The 12,686-nt window shown below is 35.3% G+C and overlaps 1 protein-coding gene across 1 annotated transcript in view; it reads right to left on the bottom strand.

Moving 5' to 3' along the window:
• The window catches only part of BANK1 (B cell scaffold protein with ankyrin repeats 1), a 321,562-nt gene that overhangs the window by 290,608 nt on the left and 18,268 nt on the right, over positions 1–12,686 (bottom strand). The window lies entirely within an intron of this gene.

Below are 12,686 nucleotides of genomic sequence, written 5' to 3'. Positions count from 1 at the left end.
GTTCTCTATGAAGTATCTGAACCAGCCTGAATACTAAATAAATACTTGTTGAGTAAACACAGACATGATGTCATAATTCAGTATTTTTGTGTTTGGGAAACAGTAGAGGAAGGGTTTCTTTATATTACAACTAGTTAGAGTAACTGTTGTATAGTTATAAAATAATTACTGTAAAAATTAAACTAATAATATTTTAAATTATCAAGTGCTTAAAATGTTAGGACTCTTCATGTATTACAAATGTTATCCATTTAATTCTCAGAATTACCCTGTTAAGCAGTAATGTTAGTCACATTTTACAGATGGAAAGAATGAAATTGATATTGGAATTAGGATTCTACCGCAGGCAGCCTGAGCCCACAGACTGTACTTTTAGTCTCTGATAGCAGGGGACACAATAACATTATTTAAAATATTCAGGTAGATTCTTTGTATTGATATGAACTAGATTAGCCAATATTAAGCACCCTATAAATTCTTCTCAAGTAGGCAAAGTATGTGACAGCTTACTGGTAATCTGATTTCCTCTCAAAAGATATTATAGACTATATGACACATTCTAAGAGTATGGTTATCTATGAAGAATTTATAGAATTTACTTCTTGACTCTAGAGTTTAAATCAATAAAGTTATAGACTAAGCTATAGGGCATATTACAGTACAGCATAAATACTCCCACACTATATAGCTGGGTAACACACCATCGAAGAAAGACAACCCCAGGAAATCAATTCTAGAGACGATCATAACCTACCTTTCAAAACTTCCTAAGAAAATTACTCTTTCTCAATACTTTATGGTTATTTTTTATGTTGAAATTGTTTACCTTTTAAGTTTGTGTCGGCTTGTATTAAGTCAATAATCGCTGTTTGACAATTTTTAAAAACCTGATACTTAGTCAATAACTGATGTTGAACAGTTTTTTAAAACCTGAAGATTGTTATTAAATGTCATCCCTTCCTTATCTTTAAGTTATTTGGGTCTTTTAATCTTTAATTTTCTTGATTATTATTTACTAAGACTTTATATGTACCAGATATATTGCTAAGCATTTAACATGCATTACTTCATTTAATATTCATTAAACTGCATGAAGTTAGTTTTATTATTTTTATTTTACTGATAATAACATTGCGCCTCAGCAAGGTTAGGTAAATTGTCAGGGCCATCAGGATAGTAATTTGCATTTCTGCTGCCCTTTAATCTTTTTGTTTGAAAGTGTGTTGAATCAAACTACGAAAGTTAATAAAACACCTTTTCATAGTCATGTTTCCTTTTCCTTTATCCTAGAAAATACAAGCTTGTCCTTGAGTAACATCTGTGGTATAGACCCAACAATAACTTTCTGTGAATTCTCAAGAGGAGTCTTCTGGCCTTGCAGTGCACTTCCTTTCATACACTTGAATTAAATCAAATTGAAATCATTATTATGTCCATTTAAGGAGTGTTATTGTCATTAAGTTTGGCCAATTTTAATAGACTGTGAAATGAAATAATAAATAATGAACCTAAAATACAGAAACACTAAATTTTCATTCCTGGAAATCTTTGATTTGCAATTAAGATCTGCAAATAAATTATTTAAAATGTAAATCTCTAATCTAGCAAAATAAATGACTGCATTATACAAAAAAACAAAACAGAGCCATACTAATTTTTGTAAATTTACTATAAAGTCTTCTTTCAGATTTTACAATGATGCAGTATTTATTATGCAAAATACTATAACAAATTCTTGAACTTGAAGTAATTTGTATAAATAATTGATATCAATAATTGTTTTTACACTAAGAACAGGTTGTACTATATTTTGCCAAAAGAATGAGACTGATCATACATCTAAATCCTTTATAATACATATTTATAGCTTCAAATGGCAGATTTTCTTAATTTTGAATAAGAACCCATCTCTCACTCATGTTTGTGTATGATGAAGAAAGACTGCATGATGCATTTATTCAATATTATATTTTTTCTAACTGGTAACCAAAGTGCAGAAAGAAACAAATAGAAAATTACAAAGGAATGATGTGCAGCCATAATGGACTCAGTAGTGATTAACATGAACATTAATCTTGATATAAGCACACACAAATATATCCGTACTCAGGTTATATAATAAGTGTAACTGAATTGGTTTTATACTTTGACTTAGTGGAACAAAACTAGAGATTTTCCATAGGATTTTTCATAAGGTAGTAAAACATGGTAAAACTCATATTTCTCTTTCAGGATTGTTCGTTAATTTCAATTATTCATAGTGGAAAAAATATCAGCTGTTTTCTGTATATATCTGTGTAGCAGATGTTGCTGATATCCATCTCATATATTCCTGACCACCAGCTACATCTTGATGGTCAGTTGTTAAGCACACTGACCACTTTCAACCTCTGCTTTGCTGCCTGAGGACTTTCTCTGGAGCTAAGGGAGCTGTCTCAGCCCTATGCACCTGCCTGGCAGCTCAGAAGCGCTAGGAATTGAGAGAGCTGGACGGCATGAGGGCAACCCTTAGTCAATCAGGAATGGAAATCAATGTGTAAATAACTCACCTTTGCCATTTCAGTGGGACAATTCTAATGTTTGTACTTACAGACTAATGAGAGGGTTCCCAGTGCAATTGAATTGTATTTGCTCATATCACATTAATCTGCTTATTGATATACAGGTTGTTGGTTTTTCTTCCTTTCTTGTCTCACATTCCCCATTTTCTCACTAGTACTTCATGGGCTCAGCCTCTAAATAAACCATCTGCATTTGTGTCCATTAATCAGTTTTCTTCAAGGAAAATCTCTATAGACATATATGTTGATTAACGTAGTTTTTCTTTCAAATACAGGAAAGTACCAACACATATTAAGATTATGCTTTTCCGATACGGTAAAAAATGACCAGTAAAAATTATTTTTATACATATGTAAAACTTTTCCCTTTCTTTTTCCATTTAAGATGCAAACAAATGCTTTTATGCTTCACAGAACAACCTTGGAGGAGAGACTGCTTTCTTTTCTCTAAAAAGAAGCATAATGTTAATTTTTACAGGATTATTTTGCTAAGACATCCTGCTCCTCACATATAAATTACAAATGTTCAACTCCCACCTCTATCACTTTTTATCACTAATACAAATTGTTAATAGTTCTTTTAAGACTACAGATACAAAAAGATTCTAAATCTGTAAGAATGTTTTAAAATGTTTCAAACTTAGTCCAAGCCTGTTTCTACAACATCCATCTCCTTTCCCAGCTTCTGTTACCATTGCACTGTCGATTATTGAATCTAAGACAACATTGACCATAAGACAGTCCATTACCCTTAAGAATGCTGTGATCAAATAAACTATAATATCCTACAAATTTTAGGATGAATTTTGATTTCAGAGAATTTCACTAAGCCAAAACAACAACAATAAAAAATCATCAGAACCAATTAAATATGGTAGTAGTACTATCTCACACAGTCTCTTAAGGGTTTCTCGTGTCTCCAATGATTGCCTCAGGACCTGAATCTTTTCTGTGACCTCTCCAGTGTGAACCCTCCCTGTGGATTACATCATCCAGGTTCCCATGACCACTCCAATGGAAAATACTGTCAAACCTCAGAAGGTCAGGGAAAGAAACCATAGGGCTCTTTATTGGCTCTCTAACTCACTCACTCACCCATTGCTAGTTTGAGCAGTGGCTGAGTTCTTTTGTGATCCTTCTGTGGATTTTCTTCCATGGCTCCAGTTTTCATGCAGCTCCAACACCGTGATCTTCACTCTCTTCCCTCTCAGGGATGGTAAAGGATCCCTGCTATTAGTCTTTGACCGCTTCCCTAGCCCTCTTTGGGTCCTCTAGTACTGAACATCTTAATAAACAGTCCCTTATTAAATTTTTTTTCAGTTAAAATCTTTGGTGGTGGCATCTGTTTCCTGCCAGGACCCTAATAAATACAGGTAGTAAAATGGACCGATGAAACAGCCTCTGTAAAGTAGATTTTGGAATTGGGCTGTTCCCATAATGTGTAGAATACAAGCAACCCTTTGCTTAGGGGAAATAGTACACTGGCAATTTATGGCATGCAGAAGCACCACAGTCACTCAAGTTTGCACTAGTGATTGTTTGGGATGGACCGTCAGTGGAAGGGAGCAATTCAGGAGATCAGGTGTCTGTGTAATGTGGTTAATATGGTGGCAATAGGGATTACAGGGATGGAAGGGAGGGGATGGTGTCTGTCTCTGCCTGTCCTAGAGAACACGCACATGCACGAAGACAGAGTTTCAACTCCAGCAGCAGACAAAGCCTCTCCAAGATTCTTAAATGACATTTAGGAAAATGCAGAATCATAAGACTTGGAGAAAAGATTGGGACAGAGGTGAGGCTGAGAACTTTAAACTCCCAAATGTTCTTGGCTCTTTTTTACCTGGGGGAACATGCATTCTCTTTACAAACAAACTAAAACAAAAATTTAAAGTTTTCAAAATTTCACTTGAGTGAATTGTCTTAAAAGTGATGTCAGCTTTTCTCAGATATGCCAATGCCCCTCACGGATTGCCTCTAGGATCAATAGTTACAGTTAGACTCCATAAATGAAAGATATATATTTAAGAGAAACTTTATTTCATGCATAGAAATTATTACAGGCTTTGCCAACATGTATTAGCCTGGGTGTGAAAAATACATATGGCATGGATTTTAATAATTATTAGACCAAGAAAGGCAAAGCAGAAGACTGGATCTGACTGACTTTATCAGTATGGTTGCATTCATACATGATTCAGAATTTAATGTTATCTCAAGTATCTGGGTTGCCCTTAACAGTCAATTTGAATGGATAATTGAAGCTTGGAGTATGTAGTGGCCTGCGGCCAATGTGATTACAAAGTCAATACTTGCCTGCCATGACAGAGAAAAAGGGTCTGCAGGTAAACTTTTTCTGTAAAGTGCTAGATGATATGATAAACACTTTAGGTTTTGAACTCCACATAGAACATCTCTTTTTCTTCCTCCCTCTCTCCCACCCTCTCTTCCTTCCTTCCTTCCTTCCTTCCTTCCTTCCTTCCTTCCTTCCTTCCTTCCTCCCTTTTCCCCTCTCCCTCCTCCTCCTCCTTCTTCTACCCTTTAAAAATGTAAAAACTATTCTTATTCACAGGCTGTACATAAATAGGCCATCAGCTGGCTTTTGCCTATAGGTTGTAGCTGCAGACCTTTGCTCCAGGGACTTCTGACAGTCCCCTCACTAAACAATAAAAAATTCAGTAATGAAAGCTCTATGGTTCCTGTCCTCTGTATCCTGGAGACAATGAGAACTGAACCTTTGAACTGAACTTTTTAATTCAATGGGAAATAATGACATCTGAACTGGTAGAGAATAAATGGCAACACTTAATCATTAGAGGCAATTTAAGTAATCAGAGTTTTTCACTTTGGGGTTTGTTGTAACAAATAGATCTGAGGGTCTTTAGAAATGAGATTTATGTATAGCCCAGGAAGCTTCAATTTCACCTTTATAAAGAAAAAAATTTTAGATTTGAGTGCAAACACTGACTCAAATTGGAATAGTTGGATTCACAGCCTCCTGTATAGTTTCAGACTCACCATCCTTTGACTAAGGAAAAGGCCAATTCCCTATGAGAAAGGAGTCTTCTCTGCTGCTAAACATGTATACAATGAATCTTCTTCCAAGCATTCTCCAGAGACCAGCAGCTATGTATACTGGGGAAAAAGGAATATCCACATCTTCCAGAGGTTTTTAGTTACTGATCTCCACTGACACAAATTCCTGAAGACCCAAAATGCCACCACAGACCACTGATAAGAATGAGTACTTATGGAATTAAGGTGTAAGGTAAATCATATCTTACCATAGGTGTATCTAATAACAGTTTTAGTGGGCCCATAAGTATATCCTGTGGATATTTTTTAATCCATGAATGTATAGCAGCAATACATACACATAGGAAATGGCAGGATCCTTAGAGAATGAAAATATTATGGTAGGAAGAAAAAATACATAAGTCTCTGGAACTGTTCAGGCCCATCCTCCCACCTTCACCAAAATAGTAAACTAAAACAAATACTGAGATCATTGTAAATATTTGTGCCACCAACAAAAATTTGAAAGATGTAAAAATGGTGGTATTTCTTCACATTTCTGCTTAATTTGCTGGTTTCCCAGCATAACATTTGTTGAGTTCACAGATATAATCAGGTGTTGATATCAACTGCTGTTGTATACATATCTTTACTGGATATGAATGGGTCTGAAAATATACTGGCACCAGTCCCAAGTGAAGGAATGGTTGCTGCATTACAGACTCACTCATGGGTACCCCTGAAATATAATGGTGAAAGGAAATTTTCCCAGTTGACAGAACCTTGGACAGTATCTCCAATTATTCACTTTGCTTTGAAAAAAGAGGCCTGAGCTATGGATCTACATTGAGTAAAAGAAGAAAGAGTGGGAAAGAATATGCTTATTTCAGAATTAAAATACATTAACTAGTTTACTAATTAAGAAAACATATCTTTGAAGCAAGAGCCTACATGTTATTTTCTTCTATGCAGTGATATCCTTACATTCTTTGTGGCTCATATAAAGGCAAGAGCTGAATTCATATTTCTCTGTTTCTTTGTGAGCAATTGGCCCTGTATAACAAGCCTGTGGCCACATTGGTGATCAACAAATGCTTGCTGAATATTTGCTAGAATTACAATTGAGGCCCTAATAGGATCAAGGTTTGACAAGTTTTTATACAGCTGTAAGAAAATTCATCTCGGAAATATCAATACCTTTTCTTGTGGCAAAGCGCTTCCCACAAATACAAAGTTACTTTCAATGAAAAAACATATAATTAAACAAAGGGTAGTAAAGGCAGTGGTCTGGCTGGTTTGGCTCAGTGGATTGAGCGTCGGCCTGCGAGCTAAGTGTCGCTGGTTCGATCTTCCAGTCAGGGCACATCAGAGAAGGAAAACTCTGACTCCAAAAAACCTCCGCTGCCTTGCGGCATACCTCTTCAGGGGAAAGGCTAAGGGAGTAAACCCCGACAGAAAATCCGGAGCCGGAGTCCCTAAGGCGGTTTGACGTTGTAGTCAACACCGGCAACTCCTGCGGCGCACCTGAAGCCAAGCTGTATTGACTCGTCTTTCCCTTGGACCCTTCAGCTGTGAAGAGAGGGGGGGTCTGCTGCATGGGCAACAGCAGACCCTCCATATCACCCTGCCCAGGCTCTGTAGCTTCAGCTTCACTGGAGAGGACACTCCAGCGTCATCGCAAGATGTTGATTCAACACGGGAGGAGATACCGTGTCACTCCCGAGTCGGACTGCACAACCATTCTCGGCGGTGCAGATAGACTCTTAAGAAGCTACACCATCGTCTCTCAAGACGGACAGCTGCCGATACCGATAGTAAAGGCAGAGATCTTGAAGATATGGGACAGAGATATTATCCTTGAGTAATTACACCACTAGAATAAATTTATATGACTACACAGATTTGTTAAATGCATAAAAATGTATACTAGATTGTACCTCAATTTTAATGATCATAAAATAAATCCATAAGAAATTAGTAAAATGGTAAAAACTGAAAAAATATATCCAGAGTGGCAACTCCCTAACAGATAACTAATAGATTTTAAAATATCTTTTAAACTCTATTAACTTTTATGTACCCATATTACCTACTCTAAAAATATATAAAGTCAGAATTTGATATAAATCTATATTAGTCAGTAATAGTTTTAGTACTTCTCTAATCTAAAATTGTAAATTCTCTAAGACGTAGGATGTTAGTGGGAACCAGGATTCAGGATAAGCTTGCAACCCAATCCCAATCCTTACCTATTGTTTTGTTAAACTACCTTGGTTTAGGGCCCAAGGTCTTCTGCGTTTGAATGAGCAACTCTCTAATTCTGAGATTTCACATTACAAACTCTACTTTCTAACACCTACACACCATCATTAGCCAATGCCAACTTCATCAATAATAAAGGCAACATTTGATTTCTGCCCTGACTTATTCTTTTTATTTCTCAATTACTTAACAATGCAGGCATTGAAGTGGAATATTTATTGCTCCACCCCTACCCCATCTCCAGTACAAACTCTTGAGTTTTCTTTTACTAAGAATGGCTCAACACTTGTCGTGAATGTGACACATTTCAAAAGAATGTACACGGAAATTCCATTTAATAGCAATAATATACAAAGTGCACTCACATGAATATTATGGTATGTCTTTATGTTGTATGCTATAATTTTAAGAAAAGTGTTTGAACTCAGTTTAACTCAAAAAATTTAAACTGAAGACACAAGTTAAAAAGTTTGAGAGAATTACCGAAGATCATATCAACAGTACATCAGGAAGCTGGGCTTATATTCACACCATCTACTGCCAACTCTATTTTGGGTATCAAGCCATACTTCAGGCAGTATTATTGAGAAAATAAAATAAAACTACAGTCCCTTCCTTGAAGTTCCCACTAGACTAGAGCATATAATCAGTTGATCAGATTAAAAAGGGAATTAACTTCAGTTCCACTGGCAAATCTAATTTTGCTGTCCTAGTTCTGAGCAAGAGTGTTGACATTGCTTAGTCTGTTTGCCCTCCCTCACTTCTCATTTCTACCTCTTCTTTGCAAAGCACAAGATGTGGTGGGGGGTAAAAAAGAGTACCTCTTATCATGGCTGGAGAGCAAAGACCAAACAGTTTATGTTTCTTTTCCTAAATTCCTTTCATGGACTTATAACCAGATCGAAGAGTGCAAATGAATGGTTTTTTGGTTTGTTTGCTTTTATTTTGTCTATTACTGAAGCATATAAATCAAGGATATGATAAATACACTTCATGTCCTCAAACTAATGGAATCTTGCAATCCAATTACATTAGCAAGTATTTGATTATCATTTAGACACTAATTTCTTTCAACAGTTTTGTTACATGCAGAATGTGATGTCACAATATCAGAATACAACTGGATAAAAGCATCTTAACAAAACCTTCCATGGGAAATTTATCTCACATCCAACTATGAGTGTTACACAACAGGGTCCCAAAAATTTCCCCACAGCCCACAGTTTGGGGATGGGGGATGAGAATCAGTGGAGCACTGCCATTTTTCCTAAGAAATACCCAGTTTCTTAGTATGTAAATAGCTATGGCTATTCTACATGCCAAGGAGATAGGAGGGGCTTTGACCATAGCATGGTGACAAAAAGCTGATCGGGCCTGCATAAAATTCTACAAGTAGCCGCAACTGGTCACCACATGTGGACTGCATCACAGGTTGAGGTCAGGCATTTAAAAATAAGGCAGTAGCATTAAGCAGGAGAAAGCCACATGGGTTGAAAGAGAGAAGCACCTCACCAGCTGGCCTTAAGGTCAAGTAGGTAAGAAGGTGCCATGTGGTTCTGGATTAAGAGCTGAAAAACACCCAACACAGGCAAAACCTCCCCAATGAGGCATGAATGATTGGGAGCTGCCAGTAAAGCTGAACCGTGTCTGGGGAATACAAAGCCACGGACTTCTATTTTCCTAGAGGGAAAGAGTACCACTGACTTTTCTGTTCTGTAACTAGCCTGGTTTGGCAGGGGGAGGCAGAACTATGTGTTTTGGAGAGTTTTAAAGAAAGTAAGATTTAACGGTAGAAATCTGCCATTAATCTAAATATGTACAACCTTTAAATAAACAATTTCTTTTCTTTTCACCAAACTCTGGTATTGAGAGTTATGCTTTTTGGAGGTGGGCAATTGAGCTCCTCATAACTGAACAGCCTGTGGGTTCTGTTTCAATCTGGTCAGCCTGTGGGTTCTATTTCATGGGCATTATATAAAATATTTTAGAAATGGCTATATACTGGAAAATGTGTAGACACTGAAACAAAGACTGGGATGAATTTCTACTCATTTTTTGAAACCGATACCAGCAAGTATGTAAGTTCCCCCTCTTCCTAATGTCTGCATCCTCTGCAGCCATTCTTGACCAGAAAAGGAAATAGCGAACCTGAGAAAGTAGGTTTTCTACCACTCCCTGAGGCAACCTGAGGCCTCCTGGGGCCCATGCCCACAGTAAACATGACTTCTGGGTGGAGTTCACACAAGAGCCAGAGATGAAAACACTGGGTGTCTTTTGAAAAGTCCTGAACTCTATTCAGCATTTGATAATAGCTACATTGCCCCACTGTGACTCCTTTCTCTTTTCATAATGTGCTCCTGGGTCTGCTTGCACCAGAACTACTTCCAGAGCTTGATAGAATCAGAATTTTCTGGAATCAGGGCCCAGGAAAGAATTATTCATCCTGTAACTAAGCACCTGGCTAATTTTTAAGCTCACTCAAGTTTGAGAATTACTACAGAGTTATTTTTATACTGATAGAATTTCTAGTATCATATTTGATGATTATAGCTACCATTTTTATCTCTCGTTTGTTGATATTAAAAAAATCAGACTTTCCTAATGAGAAAAAAATTCAATGATTTATAATGCTCTTTATTAAGTAATTAACACATGTGAATAATTTGATTCAATAAATCATTAACTTGCTCATAATCTTCTTTATTTTAACCCAGTGATTTTATTTGTCATGTATGGGCCAAATTCCCTGTTTGCAGACAAAGAGCACAATATTTGCAATTATGTATCTAAAATTTAGGTTGCCACTCTGAAGTAAATATTGCGCTTATTATGTTAGCCAAAACTATAAAAAGTAATATAGAATGTGATTTGGGGGAAAAGGAATTTTACAATAAAATACATGGCTAAGCCCTGGCTGGTATGGCACAGTGGACTGAGTGCCAGCCTGTGAACCAAAGGGTTACCAGTTCAATTCCCAGTTGGGGTATGTGCCTGGGTTGTGGACCATGTCCCGAGCTGGGGGTGTGTGAGAGGCAACCACACATTGATGTTTCTCTCCCACTCTTTCTCCTTTCCTTCCTCTCTCTTTAAGTAAATAAATAAAATCTTTTTAAAATATATGTGGTTAAGTAATTTTGAGTATTGCATTTTATGCTTTAATAAAAAAATGCTTTTTCTACTATTATTAATTCCCATGCTGCAGGTGAAATGTTAGTTAATTAATAACCCAGAACTCAGGCACTAATCTGGTAACAAAGGTCAATGTTAAAAAAAATTAATGTTCAATTACTTTACTCATGGCTAATATTTTGTAGAAGACTAAATACTAAACTCTCTCCTGAACTAAAATAATGAAGCATTGAGAATTCCTAACTGGGCCATTTTTATTAATTATTTGACATTTAGAAATGTATAATATTATAAGATCTATGCATGAATTCTTATAAAAATGTGAACTTTTAGACAAATAAATATCAAACTAGAATTTGGAGAACCAGAAAGAATTATGATAATTGTTCCTCTATTTGTCCTCTCCTTTTAAAATATTTAAGGATACAGTCTATCAAAAATTTAAGCTTCTACACTATATAAAAGTTTTAAAGATAAAGCTATGTCAAGAATATGTGAAAATAATGTTTTAATTTTTATCCTTAATCAATTTTAGTAATCAATTTTATTTCTGAATCTGCTTATTACTTACATTTAAACACAGTGTAGAGAAATAGCTATCCAAATACTGAATTTTCCTTATATTTTTCTCAGTTTGTAAAAATAAGATGGTATTAGTATTGGGAGACATTACCACTTGAATTTGAGGAATTACTATATCTAAATGTAGTTTACAATTATAAGCAAAGTTGAAAATCAGCAACAGATACTTGACAGAGTGAGATGACTGCTACAGTTCATTCATTGTAAATTCTTAGTATTTCCAGCCAGTTATATTTTACAGATAATTATCCTTACCCTCCTATTCTCCTGATTCTCACTACTCCAACATTTATAGTTCTCACTCATCACTTGGATTTTCAGATCAAGTATTTTGAAATTAAACAGGATGATTTACCATAATCACCCATAAGTATCTTAATAAAAATATTTTAATATCAATTCCTTAATTGTTTATATATTTTATATGTTTACTTAATAATCATTTAATGATTATTGTAAAAAAAGTTGTTCAGATTTTAAGAGATATAAAAATTATGAGGCACAATTTTTGCCCTTAAAGGGATTTACGTATTATAAAAAGAGTATAGACTTTTACAAGTTATGTTAACAAAAGGTAATTTATTTTAATATCTCCTTAAGACCTGTGGTTGATGAATCCTCTAACCTTATTTATCCTAGGGTTAGAATGAAAGTATTACCTTGGAAATAAAGTATTAAAAAATCCTTAAATATCACAAAATTCAGGATTGAGCAATTTATAAATTAAAAAGACTTAAATTTTACAAACTGTCCCTGTTTGACATTAAAATAATTGAAATTGTATCATTCATGAATGTTCAGACCACACTGAACATTATAAAACCATATTAATAATGTGAGGCCTTTTATATATACACACACAAACACAAACCAAGACAAATATTATACTATGAATACTTATTTCTCAATGGAGGACTGTGGTATATTATGACTTTATTCTTATATTAGTCCTTATTTTCCAAATGTTTTACAATGCACATATATTACTTTTATAAGAAAATATCCATATGGTTCTATTCACAGCAAACCAACATGACTCCAATAGAATTTTTATCATTAGGAGAAAATAATCTTAAAATAATTCCATACCAGGGTTAAGAAATGGTTCATGTTCTCAGATAAGTTAAACAAAGTGATATC

This window comes from Furipterus horrens, unplaced genomic scaffold (assembly GCF_987537825.1).
Source record: "Furipterus horrens unplaced genomic scaffold, mFurHor1.1.pri manual_scaffold_2, whole genome shotgun sequence".
NCBI lineage: Eukaryota > Metazoa > Chordata > Mammalia > Chiroptera > Furipteridae > Furipterus > Furipterus horrens.
Note: the sequence above shows the minus strand (reverse complement) of the source record. Positions and strands in the feature narration are given on the sequence as shown.